The sequence below is a fragment of the Hyperoodon ampullatus genome (assembly GCF_949752795.1).
Source record: "Hyperoodon ampullatus genome assembly, chromosome: X".
Taxonomy (NCBI): Eukaryota; Metazoa; Chordata; class Mammalia; order Artiodactyla; family Ziphiidae; genus Hyperoodon; species Hyperoodon ampullatus.
This window is the reverse complement of record NC_136913.1, coordinates 119,044,495-119,062,390: the sequence shown is the minus strand read 5'-3', so window position 1 is coordinate 119,062,390 and position 17,896 is coordinate 119,044,495.

Sequence of the window (17,896 nt, the reverse complement as noted above, 5' to 3'; positions counted from 1 at the left end):
CACTATCTTCCTCCTTTTCCTTGCTGTATTTCCCATTTTTGTATATCGTATTAATGATTCACAGTCTCAGACCATCAGAGTTTAATAGTTTTCCTTGAGTTACATAGCTGACAAACGGCAGAGCTAGAACCAGAATCCCTATCTTCTTTTTTTTTTTTTTTTTTTTTTTTTTGTGGTATGTGGGCCTCTCACTGTTGTGGCCTTTCCCGTTGCGGAGCACAGGCTCCGGACGCGCAGGCTCAGCGGCCATAGCTCACGGGCCCAGCCGCTCCGCGGCACGTGGGATCCTCCCAGACCGGGGCACGAACCCGCGTCCCCTGCATCGGCAGGCGGACTCTCAACCTCTGCGCCACCAGGGAAGCCCCAGAATCCCTATCTTCTGATTTCAAATCCTGAGTGTTGTAGTGGATTGGACCAGATGTCAGATGATCAAGCCCCTGAGTCTGACAAGCAAGGCCCTTCACACTTCAGCCCTTAATCTACCTTTCCAGTATCACCTCCCACCACTTCCTGTCATGTTCTCTTTGTTTAACCTTTCAGTTTAACAATTTTTAAATGTAATTTTTCCCTTTCTATGCCTTTGTTCACACTGTTCACTTCCCATGGGATGCCTTCCCTCATGCCCACATCCAATCTTGTTTGATCTTCATAGACCGGCACAAAAATAATCCTCTACCAACCCTTCTCTAATTCATCTTGGTTAGAAGTGCCCACTCCCTCCAATGAATAGCAACTTATCTATATGTCACTCATGATGTTTATTACTTTTTACCTTGTATTGTTTACCTTGTATTTTTAATTCGTCATTTATGGAACACCCATTATGTGCCATTTTTATTTGAAATGTGGGGACACCTCAGTGAACAAGTTGACCAGTGCCACTGGCTTTATGGGATTCATTGTCTAGTCAGGGAAGAAAGACAAGTTAAAAAACAATGGCCATAGAGTCTAGAGTCATGGAGTCATAAAGGGCAGGTGCTATTGGACGCTAGAGAAGGGTGTCTTACCAGGACTTGGAATGGTAGGGACAATCAGGAAAGGCCTCTTGGAGGACATAACACTGTAGCTTCTTTAGAGCAGAGTCTTTGCTTGATCAATGTTCTCCTGCAGAACCCTCCAGTCCTGTGCTATGTGCTGAGGAGGCTCTCTATGGCATTGTTGTAGTTCCTTTTGGGGGCTATTCCCTTATTTTAATACAGTCAGTTACACTTCATTCTTTTCCTGATATTGGGAGCGCAGTTATAATTAAAACTTGACAGTGCACGTCTAATGATAGATTAAAAATCTGAATTAACGTCTTGCCTAAATAGGTTTTCTGCTTTCACGTGTGTCCTAGTCTTAAATGGCAAGGCAGATGACCACACGCTCACTGCAAAAAATTCATGTAATAGATGTCTTGCAGAGCAGCCTATTTCCCTTCATAGCACTTATCATGGTTTGTGATTATGACTGTGTATAATTATCTCAGATACACATCTCCCACACAAGATCAAAAACTCCATGAAGAAAGTTACTGTTTCTGTTTTGTTCAGATTTGTATCCCCAGGGTCTAGCAGAGTGCATGGCACTGAGTAGCCACTCAATAAATATATGTTGAATGAATGAATGAATTGCCTAAATAGCCAAAATTTGATATAATTTCTTACCATTTACTTTGAAGGATTTGTTTTATTGCTCTGCATTGGAACAAAAAATGATGAGTGATGGGGAAATATATTATGGGTGCTCTTTTTTTTATAAGGGAGAAACATTGTTTTGCCATAAAAAGATAAAAGAGGTACAGATATACATGTGTATTTATAGTCTCCTAATAGGTCTCCCTGCTTCTGCTCCTGCCCCTCTAGAGTCTATTCTCAGCACAGCAGCCAGAGCGATCCTTTTAAAACTGTAAGCTAAATCACGTTGCTTACTTCTTAAAGGCCTTGATATACTCAGGGTGAAACCAACCTCCTTACCATGACCTATAGAACCCTCCATAAGCCTGCCCCTTCCTATCTCTCTTCCTTTTGCTCATTCTACTCCAGCCACATTGGCTTTGTTTCTGACCCTTGGACCTGCCACGTTATTTTCCTTCTGAGAACCTTAATACTTGCTCTTCCTTCTACCTAGAATGCTCTTGCCCTAGATATTTTGTATGATTTGCTCCCTCCTCAAAGAGCCCTTCTCTGGCCACCCTATCTAAAGTAAGCCTCATCACCTCTGCCACTATATCCTGTTACCTAGTTACATTTTTAATAGTAATTATCATTATCTGAAATAATCTTATTTGTTTACTTTTGAAGGGTCAGTCTCCTCTACTGTAATATATGCTCCATAAGGGTAGAGATTTTTGTCTGTTTTGCTCATTGTTGTATTTTTAGCACTTAGAGTCTGTAATAGAGTACACATTCATTAAGTACATATGGAATTAATGGTTATTTTATTATTATCTACATCAAAAGACTGTAAGCTTTTAGCAGCAGGAACCACACCTACTTTCATTTACCGTTTTATCCCCAGTGCCTTGAAAGGTGCTTAGGACATAGTAGATGAGGCTCAGTAAGGATGTGTTGAATTGAACATAGTTATACCCATAAATAATAAAGATTAAATGAACTCCCAGTTTCTTTTTAACACTGCTGAGCCCTCTCTGAAATGATAAGCTCTCCAGAGAACCCCCAGAAATTTAAACAAATTTTGTTTACAAATCTTTAATCTCTAACTAATGTGCAAAATATGATTAATTCTTTCTTCCACCCCAACTTTGGCATCCTGTTCAATTTCTCCAACCTAAAACTACTCATTTACCTTTCCATGCCCATTGACACTCTCCTAATAAAGGCCCTCATTGTCTTTTGTTTGGACTTTACAGAAACCTAACATTCTCCCTACTTTCTGTCTTTCTCATCTCCTAGCCATCCAACATACAGGATGACAGATTAAGCTTCTGAGAGTTCATATTTGATCACACCTTTTCTTCATTCAAAAAACTCTCCAACCCTATGTTAAATACCATCTCTACCTTTGCTGTCTTTCCTAAAGGAGACATAAGACAAATACTCAAATAAATGACCTTCATGGTAGGTAAACTAAGATGAGCTGAGTCTCACATCAAAATAAATCACAAATATATGTGGAATGCAAAGCTCCCTGAGGGCAGGGAATGTATCTATCTAGTTCTCCATTAACTGCCCAATTCCTAACAAAGTTTTTGGCATAGTAGATACTAAATAAAAATGTGATAAATATTGAATGACCTAGAGAAGAGGAAGATCATATTCCTTCTCATATGCTTCGCAAAGATAAGAATTTCTTTTAAAATTTATGCTCATGTCCCTCATAGCCCTACATAGTAGACGCTCAAGAACTGGTTGTTAAATTTAATGGAAAACATAGTGTCCTATAAACAGTGTCATTACTTGAATACTGATTATCTTTGAACTCAGTTTGTACTGGACCAGTGTCATTAACAAGATGTAGTCCTGAGGCAAAATGATGTATTGCTATTTTACTGACAGATTCAGGGAGAATGGAGTTTAAAAAAGCCAAACTGTGGGCTTCCTGGAGTCAATTAAAATCTCCACATAAAGAAGATTGACTGGAAAATACTCAAAGGCCAAATAAAATTCTCAGGAAGATCATCAGTCCAACGAAACACTACTTTTTTACTGTTTATCACCAGTGAATCATTTCAATCAGTTGTTTGTGAAGGGAGTTGGAACAGCTTCGCCTTGTGGCTTCTGAACCCTGTAACTTGGTTCACTGTTGTGAAACAATGAAGTAACAAAAAGAGTCCCATTGTGGAGGAGGTAAAACCTTAACTTTTGTTGACATTGGTGTTATTTGATGCCCTTCTTCAGTTGTCTCTTTTTGTTTCCTGTACTGGTGCACAGGACTTTTGTACTTATTCTTCTGTGGTACTCCATGCTCGGCAGCAGACCCTTCATGATCAGGGCCTTTCCTCATATGCTCTTTCCAAATCCAAACTCACATAGTTCCAGGTCCTTAGAATTCAATGTGGAAAAAAAGTAAGTCAAAGGTATTAAGTGGTTGTTTTTGGCTTCAAGTATGACATACTTGCATTTTAATGGGTTTCTAAAAGCAAAGATTTTACCCAACAGAAAACTGTAATCAGAGGAGTTTCAAGTGCTAAGGCAGGCTAGGAGAAGCCAGGACACTCCAGAGTGCCCCCTCTGACCCTGAGTGCCCTGAGGACCAAATGCAGTTATATTAGCCAAGACTCTCAGGGGAAGAATCGACATGTTCACTTGTTGTTGGGTTCTTTGGGGATATCTTTAAAGCACTTGGAACTCATCAAAGACAAGTACTATTACTTGGAGCTAGAGGAGGTAGCTTGAAAGCAATAAAATAGAAATACCACTTTATCCACCAGGCGGTAAACATATGGAACCCATTACCTTAGGAAATGAGGCAGGCTGAAAGTAGAAAAAGGGTCAAGAAGGGCTGAGAAAAAAAAAATTGAATTCTAGATCCAAGGAAAAGCTAAATATGTAGTGGGCCTAGTCCTCACTTTCTTAAAGGGATGCCATAGGTGACATATAGTTACTATTTGACTGGATGATAGAACCAAGAATGGCATTTCTTATATTTGCATATTAATTCTTTTGGAAGCTTCATTCCTTTGTTTTGTCTCCCCTTTACAATCTACCCTCTTTTTTTTTTCTCTTTACTTCTTCCACTTGCAAATCCAGAGGTGTTTCAAATATTATCTCTTTCCATCAGTCTCAGAATTCTGAGCACCTAGAGCTGCACTGTCCAATATGGTAGCCAGTAGATACACATGGGCTACTTAAATTTAAATTTTAATTAACGTAAATTAAATGGAACTAATATTTTAGTTCCTCAGTTGCACTAGAAAAATTTCAAATGCTGGATGGTCCCATGTGGCTAGTGGCTAAGCTATTACAGTTCAGATAAGGGATATTTCCATTATTACAGAAACTTCCATCAGATAATATTGAACTGCATTTTCAGTCTCCTCTCTCCGAAAGGCCTAGACATTAATAAATTTGACAACAGAAACATCTTATAATATATACTATAACAGGCACTGCACTCAGCTCTTTACATATATAATCTCATTTAATACCTTCAACATTCTTATGAGCTAGATACAATTATCATCTTCATTTTATAGATGAGGAAGCCAAGTCTCAGAGAGGTTAAATAACTTGTCCAAAGAAACATAGCTAGTAACTGGCAGAGCTGGGTCTGGAAACCAAGCCTGATTTTAAAGACCATGCTTTTAACAACTTAACTAGACTGTCTCTCATCACTTTCTCATTCTTCCTTCAAGTTCACCTTGTTACCATCCTTCGAATGACGAGGAGGAAATGACATTGCTTGTGCAAAGACCCTGGCATCCATCATGTTGTGAGCCCCACAGATTCAACTTGAACATCCCCTTTCTCTTACCTACTACTCAGCTGTCTCTTCTCACTCACTCCTCTACCTCTCCTTTCCTATCCTGAAAGATGCATATTGTAAGAAATGATGGACATTACTGATTTATTTCTTAAAGCAAACCACACAACATTGCTCTAGGTCCAACTGCTTTTCCTTCAGAACCCTCTATGAGCAAAGGTTGGAGAGAAGACAGGTAAAATAGAAGTCCTCCTGATAACAGTTTCAGTGTTTGAGAAAAGAAAATGTGGTTATTTTGTAAGAATATAAGAACTCTAACCTCCTTCCTCCCAACTCTATGATCTACTCAGTATCCTGTCTAAAACTAGAGCAAAAATGTCTGTATTTGTCCACATCATCTGTCTGCCATTATTCATCTGTATATCTCTATTCTCAGTACATCCTCAAACATTCCTAATACTGCAAAATGGCTATTTCATTCACAGATGTATCTCAAGTGTTTCCTAAACTGGTGTCCTATGGGATACTATTATGCAAGATGTTAAAGTATACTCTATAGGGATAAAAGTCTTTAGTAATCAAATGGGCTTGGGAACTACTGGATTAAAAATTCTAAGCAGATTTCTTTAAGGTGGGACTTCTCAAAGTCTTGATGTAAATTGAGTTAGGCCACTTTCCTGCTCAAAATCATTTAATCCCTACCACAGTTCACAAGGCCCTACATGGGCTGGCCCTGCCTTCCTTTTCAGCATCATCTGGTAACCTCCTTGACCTTAACAGTCTGCTGCAGCCACACTGGCTTCTTTGCTGTTTCTTTCCTTCTTTCTTTTGTTTTTTTAAGTATCTTTATTGGAGTATAATTGCTATACAATGTTGTATCGTTTCTGCTGTATAACAAAGTAAATCAGTTATATGTATACATATATACCCATATCCCCTCCCTCTTGCGTCTCCCTCCCAACCTCTCTATCCCACCCCTCTAGGTCATTGAAAAGCACCGAACTGATCTCCATGTGCTATGCAGCTGCTTCCCACTAGCTATCTATTTTACATTTGGTAGTGTATATATGTCAATGCTACTCTCTCACTTCGTCTCAGCTTCCCATTCCCCCCCATGTCCTCAAGTCTGTTCTCTACATCTGCGTCTTTATTAACCCTGCCACTAGTTTCATTAGTACCATTTTTTTAGATTCTATATATATGCATTAGCACACGGTATTTGTTTTTCTCTTTCTGGCTTACTTCACTCTGTATGACAGACTCTAGGTCCATCCACCTCACTAAAAATAACTCAATTTCGTTTCTTTTTATGACCAAGTAACGTTCCATTGTATATATGTGCCACATTATCCATTCATGTGGCATTGGACGATTAGGTTGCTTTCGTGTCCTGGCTATTGTAAATAGAGCTGCAATGAACACTGTGGTACATGACTCTGAATTAAGGTTTTCTCAGGGTATATGCCAAGCAGTGGGATTGCTGGGTCGTATGGTAGTTCTATTTTTAGTTTTGTAAGGATCCTCCATACTGTCCTCCATAGTGGCTGTAACAATTTACATTCCCACCAACAGTGCAAGAAGGTTCCCTTTTCTCCACACCCTCTCCAGAATTGATTGTAGATTTTTTGATGATGGCCATTCTTAGCAGTGGGGGGTGATACCTCACAGTGGTTTTGATTTGCCTTTCTATAATGATTAGTGATGTTGAGCATCCTTTCATGTGTTTGTTAGCAATCTGTATATCTTCTTTGGAGAAATGTCTATTTGGGTCTTCTGCCCATTTTTGGATTGGGTTGTTTGTTTTTAGATATTGAGCTTCATGAGCTGCTTGTATATTTTGGAGATTGATCCTTTATCAGTTGCTTCGTTTGCAAATATTTTCTCCCATTCTGAGGGTTGTCTTTTGGTCTTGTTTATGGTTTCCTTTGCTGTGCAAAAGCTTTTAAGTTTCATTAGGTGCCATTTGTTTATTTTTGTTTTAATTTCCATTTCTCTAGGAGGTGGGTCAAAAAGGATCTTGCTGTGATTTATGTCATAGAGTGTTCTGCCTATGTTTTGCTCTAAGAGTTTGATAGTGTCTGGCCTTACATTTAGGTCTTTAATCCATTTTGAGTTTATTTTTGTATATGGTGTTAGGAAGTGTTCTAATTTCATTCTTTTACACGTAGCTGTTCAATTTTACCAGCACCAATTATTGAAGAGGCTGTCTTTTCTCCATTGTGTATTCTTGCCTCCTTTGTTAAAGATTACGTGACCATATTTGCATGGGCTCATCTCTGGGTTTTGTATCCTGTTCCACTGATTTATATTTCTGATTTTGTGCCAGTACCATAATGTCTTGATTACTGTAGCTTTGTAGTATAGTCTGAAGTCAGGGAGCCTGATTCCTCCAGCTCCGTTTATCTTTCTCAAGATTGCTTTGGCTATTTGGGGTCTTTTGTGTTTCCATACAAACTGAGAAATTTTTTTCTAATTCTGTGAAAAATGCCATTGGTAGTTTGATAGAGATTGCATTGAATCTGTAGATTGCTTTGGGTAGTACAGTCATTTTCACAATGTTGATTCTTCCAATCCAAGTACATGGTATATCTCTCCATCTGTTGGTATCATCTTTATTTTCTTTTGTCAGTGTTCTGTAGTTTTCTGAGTACAGGTCTTTGGTCTCCTTAGGAAGGTTTATTCCTAGGTATTTTATTCTTTTTGTTGCAGTGGTAAATGGGAATTTTTCCTTAAGTTCTCCTTCAGATTTTTCATTGTCAGTGTATAGGAATGCAAGAGATTTCTGTGCATTACTTTTGCATCCTGCTACTTTACCAAGTTCATTGATTAGCTCTATTAGTTTTCTGGTAGCATCTTTAGGATTCTCTATGTATAGTATCATGTCATCTGCAAACAGTGACAGCTTTACTTCTTCTTTTCTGATTTGGATTCCTTTTATTTCTTTTTCTTCTCTGATTGCTATGGCTAAAACCTCCAAAACAATGTTGAATAGTAGTGGTGAGAGTGGGCAACGTTGTCTTGTTCCTGATCTTAGAGGAAATGGTTTCAATTTTTCACCATTGAGAACAATATTGGCTGTGGGTTTGTTGTATAGGACCTTTATTATGTTGAGGTAGGTTCCCTCTATGCCCAGTTTCTGGAGAGTTTCTATCATATATGGGTGTTGAATTTTGTTGAAAGCTTTCTGTGCATCTATTGAGATTATCATATAGTTTTTATCTTTCAGTTTGTTAATATGGTGTATCACATTGCTTGATTTGTGTATATTGAAGAATTCTTGCATTCTGGGGATAAACCCCACTTGATCATGGTGTATGATCCTTTTAATGTGTCGTTGGATTCTGTTTGCTAGTATTTTGTTGAGGATTTTTGCATCTATGTTCATCAGGAATATTGGCCTGTAGTTTTCTTTCTTTGTGACATCTTTGTCTGGTTTTGGTATCAGGGTGATGGTGGCCTCGTAGAATGAGTTTGGGAGTGTTCCTCCCTCTGCTATATTTTGGAAGAGTTTGAGAAGGGTAGGTGTTAGCTCTTCTCTAAATGTTTGATAGAATTCACCTTTAAGCCATCTGGCCCTGGGTTTTTGTTTGTTGGAATATTTTTAATCACAGTTTCAATTTTATTACTTGTGTTTGGTCTGTTCATATTTTTTCCTTCTGCCTGGTTCAGTCTTGGAAGGTTGTACTTTTCGAAGAATTTGTCCATTTCTTCCAGGTCGTCCATTTAATTGCCATAAAGTTGCTTGTAGTAATCTCTTATGATCCTTTGTATTTCTGCAGTGTCAGTTGATACTTCTTTTTCATTTCTAACTCTATTGATTTGAGTCTTCTCCCTTTTTTTCTTGATGAGTCTGGCTAATGGTTTATCAATTTTATCTTCTCAAAGAACCAGCTTTTAGTTGTATTGATCTTTGCTATTGTTTCCTTCAGTTCTTTGTCATTTATTTCTGATCTGTTCTTTATGATTTCTTTCCTCCTGCTAACTTTGGGTTTTTTTTTGTTCTTCTTTCTCTAATTGCTTTAGGTGTAAGGATAGGTTGTTTATTTGAGATATTTCTTGTTTCTTGAGATAGGATTGTACTGCTATAAACTTCCCTCTTAGAACTGCTTTTGCTGCATCCCATAGGATTTGCGTTGTCGTGTTTTCAATGTCATTTGTTTCTATGTATATTTTGATTTCCTTTTTTATTTTTTCAGTGATTTCTTAGTTATTAAGTAGTGTATTGTTTAGCCTCCATGTGTTTATATTTTGTACAGATTTTTTCCTGTAATTGATATCTAGTCTCATAACATTGTTGTTGGAAAAGATACTTGATATGATTTCAATTTTCTTAAATTTACCAAGGCGTGATTTGTGACCCAAATATGTTCTATCCTGGAGAGTGTTCTATGAACACTTGAGAAGAAGGTATATTCTGTTGTTTTTGGATGGAATGTCCTATAAATATCAATTAAGTCCATCTTGTTTAATGTATCATTTAAAGCGTGTGTTTCCTTATTTATTTTCATTTTGAATGATCTGTCCATTGGTGAAATTGAGGTGTTAAAGTCCTGTACTGTGATTATGTAAGTGCTGATTTCTCCTATTATGGCTGTTAGCATTTGCCTTATGTACTGAGGTGCATAGAGTTGCATGATATGTAAGATTTTGTGCATTAATAATTGTTAAAATCTGTGTTCCAAAAGTGGACATAGCATGTACAGGCAGTTTTCTGTCCTGTGCACAAAAAAGTTTAAAAAAGTTGTTTCATATTTGTTGTTGTATACCCAGATACGCACCGAATAAACTCTTTATATTAATTCAAAGAAAAACCCTCCAATGTGTATTTATTGAGCGTCCATTATGTGCCATGAACTGTGGTAGAAACTGGAGTTACACACTGAATTATGTACATCAGGTCACTGCCCTCAGATAATCTACAGTCTAGAGATTTATATTAACATGAACACTCTTGAAAGTTTAGTTATTGTACTAGTTGTTGTACTTGAACTTCAGACTGGAGCAGAAGAATTCTCATTGCCATTCAGTGATGCATTGTACAAAAGACACCTATGTTCTAGTACCCTCCCTGCCATTCACTCTGTCATTACCCCTCTTTGTTTCTCATTTCTCTCAGTAGAGGGAAGGAACGGGACTATATATCTCGTCCTTTCCACCTCTGAGAACTGAAGGAAAACATAAACATTTTCTTTTTTTACTAAAATTTCAAAACATATATTAAAATTGAAAGATTTTTTTTTTTTGCGGTACGCAGGCCTGTCACTGTTGCCGCCTCTCCCATTGCAGAGCACAGGCTCCGGACGCGCAGGCTCAGTGACCATGGCTCAAGGGCCCAGCCGCTCCGTGGCATGTGGGATCTTCCTGGACCGGGGCACGAACCCGTGTCCCCTGCATCAGCAGGCGGACCCTCAACCACTGCACCACCAGGGAAGCCCCCCTGGAACTTTTTAATCACTAAACATTGTACTGCTCTTTAGGGGTTAGTTTGAATTTGTTGCACAGAGAACAATAATCTATGCCAAATCAGTCAGCCCTTTTGCTAATATCACATGAGTACAAATCACATGACTTTGCTAATATCACATGAGTACATGGTATTCATCACAGTTACTCTAATAATAAATACAGAAAAAGTACATGGCATCAATAGGGGAATGTTTCATTTTCTATATAGGCATTCTTGAAGAAGTTTGTAACAGCTGCAATTCTGTCATTATGCAGGAAGTCTTTCTAGAACACCCAATGGATGGTTTTAAGTATTAGGATTCTAAACTAATTTACCAAATGTCAACCCAATATTTCCTTTTCTGTTAATTTTTGTTTCACACACTCTGCCTCTCTGTCTCTCATCAGTCACTTCACACATACACACACACATAGATGTGCCCCCGAAAGTTCTCAGAGATGCTCTGTTCCTCTGGGAAGATGACGTATGTCTATTCAGTAGGGAGGCTGGGACAGCTAAGTTTCAAAAGCCAACACTCAAGACATAGAGATGGCCAACAGGTACATGAAAAGATGCTCAACATCACTGGTCATCAGGGAAATGCAAATCAATACCACAATGAGATACCTAACCTCACACCTGTCAGAATGGCTATTATAAAAAAGACAAGAGGGCTTCCCTGGTGGCGCAGTGGTTGAGAGTCCGCCTGCCACTGCAAGGGACATGGGTTCATGCCCCGGTCCGGGAGGATCCCACATGCCGCGGAGCGGCTGGGCCCGTGAGCCATGGCCGCTGAGCCTGAGCATCCGGAGCCTGTGCTCCATAACAGTGAGAGGCCTGCATACCGCAAAAAAAAAAAAAAAAAGACAAGAAATAATAAGAGTTGTGAGGCCGTGGAGAAAAGGGAATCCTCCTACACTGTTGGTAGGAATGTAAATTGGTGCAGCCACTATGGAAAACAGTATAGAGATTCCTCAAAAAATCAAAAATAGAGCTAACATATGATCCAGCAATTCCACCTCTCGATATTTACTCAAAGAAAACAAAAACACTAATTTTAAAGAATCTGAAAAAGAATATATATATGTATGTATAACTGAATCACTTGCTATACACCTGAAACTAACACATTGTAAATCAACTATAGTTCAACTGACAAAAAAGAATGTAAATAAGATAATCTAAAAAAGATATGTGCACCCCTAAGTTTATTGCAGCATTATTGACAATAGCCAAGATATGAAAGCCATCTAAGTGCCCACTGATAGATGAATGGATAGAGAAGATGTGGTATATAAATGTACAGTGGAATATTAGCCATGAATATTAGCCATTTGTGACAACATGGAGAAAACAAAACAAAAAAGCAAGACAAAACAGAAACAGACTCATAGGTACCAAGAGCAAACTGGTGGTTACCAGAGGGGAGGGGGGGTGAGGGGATTAAGAGGTACAAACTTCCACTTATAAAATAAACAAGTCACGGGGACGTAATGTACAGCACAAAGAATATAGCCAATAATACTTTAATAATTGTGTGCGGGGCCAGATAGTAACTAGACTTATATTGATCATTTTATAATGTATAAAAATATCAATCGCTATGTTGTATACCTGAAACTGACATAATATTATATGTCAGCTATACTTCAAAAAATACCAGGAAGAATAAAGTAAAATGGCTTCTGAAGCTATGACACTTCCGTTCACTAAGGAGGACTGCCCAGGTGTGTCCTCACAACAAATGAGCATGCCTGCAACATTCTGTACTCTAAATAATTGTGTGCACTCTTAAAATAATTTGTTTTTGATTCTGTAAAGTTAATGCTTAGAGTAAGAGAAATGTACAAGGGCGATGAATGAATAAAAGCTTGGCTTCTGGGAGTCAATTGCTCAGGTCGTTGGCTCAGTGGATATTTATCACCTTATAAGCTGTCAGTGCAGCGCGGCACGTAGCTGAGCCCTGGAGAAAGCATTCACGCAAGGACAAATGGATTGAGACTGAGTCAGTCTTGCAGAAAAAGAGAGATTCTGGGGTTTTAGCAACGGAGAAATTTCCCTTCCTTACTAGAATTAATAAAGTGGAACTCCAATTGGAAATAATTGTTCAGCTTTACATTCTTCATATATGTAAACCTCTCCATCACTAATACCCTGGTACAAACTGGATGGTTACAACCCAAGTGTTCTTTTCTTCTTTAAAAGTTGCAAAGCTAGGTTCAATTAGTTCTCAAAGGCTGGCTGTACTACAGTTTTCCCTTGAATATAAAACAGCTGAACAAAACAGCTTGCACAACATTTGAGTTTCCTGGGTCTTAGGGACATTTCAAAGTACATCATCATCACGTTCACCAACGTACTGTATGCCAAATCCACACAAAACACTGCCCTATGGTGTGTGTGCGTGTGTGCGCGCGTGTGTGTGTAGCGGCCAGGGCACTGAATAAAGAGTCCTGCTACCTGCTCTCGGAGGTTTCAGTCAGGAGATCTTCAAATCTCTTTGGAGTCACCTGCATCAAGTAGAATATCATGTGACTAAACTGTGCTAGGAACCAAATACACAGGTTCTACTTTCCAGAGACTCAGTCTAGAATAGTAGACATGCAACTATCAAATTTAGTCAGTTAGTATAAACAGTGTAAAACGTATAATCAAGGTGTCGGGAGAACACAGTGGAGGAATAAGTTGATTAGGGAAACTGAAAAAGTTTCAAAGAGGAGTTCATCTTTGAGTTGAGTCTTAAAAGATGAGCTAGAAAGGTAGTGTAGGTGGCTCTAGGACAAAAAACAATAAAAGCAAAGCACAGAGTCATTGAATAGCATTGAGTGTCCAGAAAACATTAGTTAGCCTAGTGTAGCTGAACGATAAGAGGCAGAGCCCCTGCTATGCAAGTGATGCTCCGGAGAAGAATAACCTCCCCGCAATGCTTCATTCCATTATGTCTCATTGCCAGAAAGAGGCTGTGAGCCACCTAAGTCTGGAGTATTGGCCTGTCTTTAAAACCTAGTTGCTCTACATGTTTTTTTAAAAACCCGATGAGTAAATTACTCTCTTCAGTAGACAAAAATCAAAGATAATTGTCTATGAGCAAAGTACGATTCACAGCCTTGCTTATTAGACTGGAGTGGATGGGTCTTACTAATTCCCCCTTCTCTATTGAACAATCTGTTCTTTGCCTGCTCTAAAAAGAAGTTGTCAAGCAATATGGGTTGTTTGACCAGTACAATCATATAGAGAAAGAAAAGCAGCAGCAAGATAATGAAAGGAAAACTTTCTTCAAGCAAATTCCTTCCATCTAAAATGTACATTTTAATGATTTTTCCTTTGAATAAAGTTTATTTGGAATTTTCAGATTTACAAAGTTATTTAAAATAACCTCCCTCCCTCTCCATACACCACCACATACAAGCACCTACGCATGCCCCCCCCACACTAATTGTATACTTCTTTGGGAAGGAGAGCTAAAATTTTCATATAATGTAATGTACAAACTTCTTAAGTGTACCAATTAGTTTGGTTTGACAAACGCATACACCATGGAACGCAAACCCCTGTAATATAGAGTGTTTCCAGCACCACAGCAAGTTTTCTTGTGCCACTTCCCAGTCAATATGCACCCACCACCCACAGGCAACCAGTGGTCTGATTTTTTTTCACCTTAGATGACTTGTTTTTGTTTTAGAACTTATTACAAATATTATCATACTGTTTTTTTGCGGTACACGGGCCTCTCACTGTTGTGGCCTCTCCCGTTGCGGAGCACAGGCTCCGGACGCGCAGGCTCAGCGGCCACGGCTCACGGGCCCAGCCGCTCCGCGTCATGTGGGATCTTCCCAGACCGGGGCACGAACCCGTGTCCCCTGCATCGGCAGACGGACTCTCAACCACTGTGCCACCAGGGAAGCTCTGTAAGACTTCTTTTGCTCAGGAAAATGTTTTTGAGATCCATCCATGTTGTCGTGTGTTATCATCAGTCTTTCATCCCTTTTTACTGCTAAGTAGTGTTACAAAATATGACTATATCCACAGTTTGCTTACCCATTTCTGGTTGACAACACCTGGGCTGCTTCCAAATTTGGGCTGCTTGGAAGAGAGCTGCTATAAACAGTCTTACGCAGGTTTTTGTGGACATAGACTCTCATTTCTCTTAGGTAAATACCAAGGAGTGGATTTTCTGTGTCCTAGAGTAGGTGTATGGTTCATTTTATGAGCCTGTCAGAACTTTTGCCAAAGTAGTACTTTCTTTTACACTCCTACCAGCAGTGTATAAAAGTTCCAGTTGCTCCAAATCCTTGTCAACGTTTGGTGTATCCAGTCTTGTTAATTTTAGCCATTCTGGTATGTGTGTAGAGGTATCACATTTGGCTTTAATCTGCATTTCCCTGATGATAAGTGATGTCAAGCACATTTTCATGTGCTTATTGGCCATTCATGTATCCTCCTTTGTGACGTGTGTGCTCCCCTGATTTGCCCATGTATATCGCATTGTCTTTTTATTATTGATCTGTAGGAATTCTATAACCCAGATACCAGTTCTTTGTCAGATATATGATTTGTGAATATTCTCTTCCAGTTTATGGCCTTTGTATTGACTGTCTTAATGGTGTCTTTTAGTGAGCAGAAAATTTACTTTTGATAAAATCTAATTTATAAATTTTCTTTTATTATTATTGATTTTTGTGTCTTATCCTTAGCTTCTAAGTTTACAACTATGATCCAGCTCAAATTAATTTTTGTGTATGGTGTAAGGTCCTAGTTGAGGTTAAGTTTTAAATATGAATATCCAGCCCCACGTGTTGAAAAGACTTTTCTTTCCACATTAGCTTGCTGTGGCGTCTTTGACAGAAATCAAATAACCACATATGTGTGAGTCTATTTCCAGACTCTCTATTCAGTCCTACTGGTATATTTATTGATTCTTATGCCAGTACTACACTGTCTAAATTACTGTAACTCTGTAGTAGGTCTTGAAGTCTGGTAATAATTCCCTCCACTTTGTTCTTCTTTCACAGGTAGCTTTTAAACATTCTAGGTCCTTATCTGGGTAGCTGAAGATGTCCCACAAGGCTTGCACTTTAATCTTCTGCCCTTCTACTTCTCCATCCACTCCAAGTGCTCACCTGATCTCCTGTTTTCACAAATCATTGCTGACTAATGAATCTCCATATTGTAATCTCTGGCTAAGTCTAATTCATGCCCCAAGCCCATGTAGTCATTCCCCTAAAGCTTAGCTATTTCTCCACATCAATAACGAATTGAACTCACTAGGCTTTCCCACAAGCTGGCCCAAATCAGGAGTAAGACCATTCTTACCAGCTTCAAGCTTAGAAAAACAAGTTCTTTGAGTTGCCTCATCATCTCCCATGGCTAATCATTGAGGGTTGCCAAATATTTATTTGCTTTCTGTTTTCTATTTTTTTAACCATTCTTACAGCCACCTTCTCTGGAACATTCCACCTGAATTAATGCTATTGTCTCCCACTATCTCCCCTTCATATCCCAGCTAGATAAATGTCCTAAAAATTCTTCAGGCCATATTATTTCCTTATTAGACAATGTCTGATCAATTCTAAACCTCTGGATTTGGCCCTTGGAGGCTCTTCCACGTGTGGTCTTCCTCCAACTCTCTCTCACCTCCTCTCCTGGTAGCCTTCATAACTAAAGGTGCTATCTGGTAGTTATTTGAGCCTTTCAACAATGTTTTTCTAACTCCATAACATTGAGCCTTTCCAGATACTACAAGGTGTAGCTACAAAAAATTTTCTCAGGTCAGAAGGAAAAAAACATTCCTATTATTTAGTAACCACACTATGTTAAATGTTCTCACTTTTCAATAATCATTTAAGCATAAACTTCGATTATTTAACCAATAAGTCCCACCTTTTCAAAGTATTCTTGCATCTGTTGATGGTTAAAGCTCCCAGAGCCACCTTAGATCCCTTCACTGTGCTGTCACTTTCTACTCTGCGACCTGACCAACGATGCTGAACAGGAATTTTCTCTTGGTTGTGTTCCTAGACACTCCTGAACGGAGCACACTTGAGGCATTCGTTCTTTTGTTCTCTTGCTCTAATGACAAGGAAGTTATTTTCAAAATGTGCATTAGGAAATACCGACAAGTTTCCTGTTTGTATTTTATACATGTCTAATCCCACACTGCATCCCTCAGTCCAGGCTCCAGACCCTTCCAGCTCATTGTTTCTTAAAGAAATGCCTATCATTGGAGAAAGAAGCTGAGTGTGGTTTTCATTTTATTATAATTTTGGAGATAGGCAGTCCAGTTCTAGCCATCTCCCTCACCTGCTTGATGAGCTACAATGAGTCACTTGTCCTCTCTCAGGTTTTTTATTTGGAAAACGAGGGTTTTGGAGTCAATGTTTAAGGATACTCCAGTTAACCCAGTCTAGGAGTCTATTGAGGGTGGCTATGGTCTGAACACGTCCCTCCTAAATTTCATATGTGGAACTCTTAATTCTCAGTGTAATGGTATTAGGAGGTGGGGCCTTTGGGAGGGGCTTAGGTCATGAGGGTGGACACCTATTGAATGAGATTAGTGTTTTTTAGAAGCCACCACACACAGATCCATCACCCCTTCCTCCATAGGAGGACACAATGAGAAATCTGCACCCTAGAAGAGGGGCCCTCACCCGATAGTGCTGACACCCTGATCTCAGACGCAGCCTCCAGAACTGTGAGAGACAAATTCCTGTGTTTTTACCAGGAAAATACCAGTCTGTGGTATTTTGTTATAGCAACCAGAATGGACTAAGATAAAGGCTTTCTGGGTAACTGGGTGTGAAGTCCTTCCCTCAAAACATAGTACGTAGGCAATTTCCAGTCTATTCATACATTACCTTGGCCCTGGATCTAGAACGATTCTATCACTGGACCATATTTGGACCTCAAACGTTGAAAGTACAGCTCACAGAAATGGTAAAGAGAATGAAATATGCTACTTTTACTATCAAGACTGGGGACCCCAAAATAAACATTTTCCAAGAATGATGACCTCATCTGCCACACTCAATCATTTATTTATCAAAAACGTATTGGGTTCTTACTAAGACTCAGGCCTTACGTAGGCAC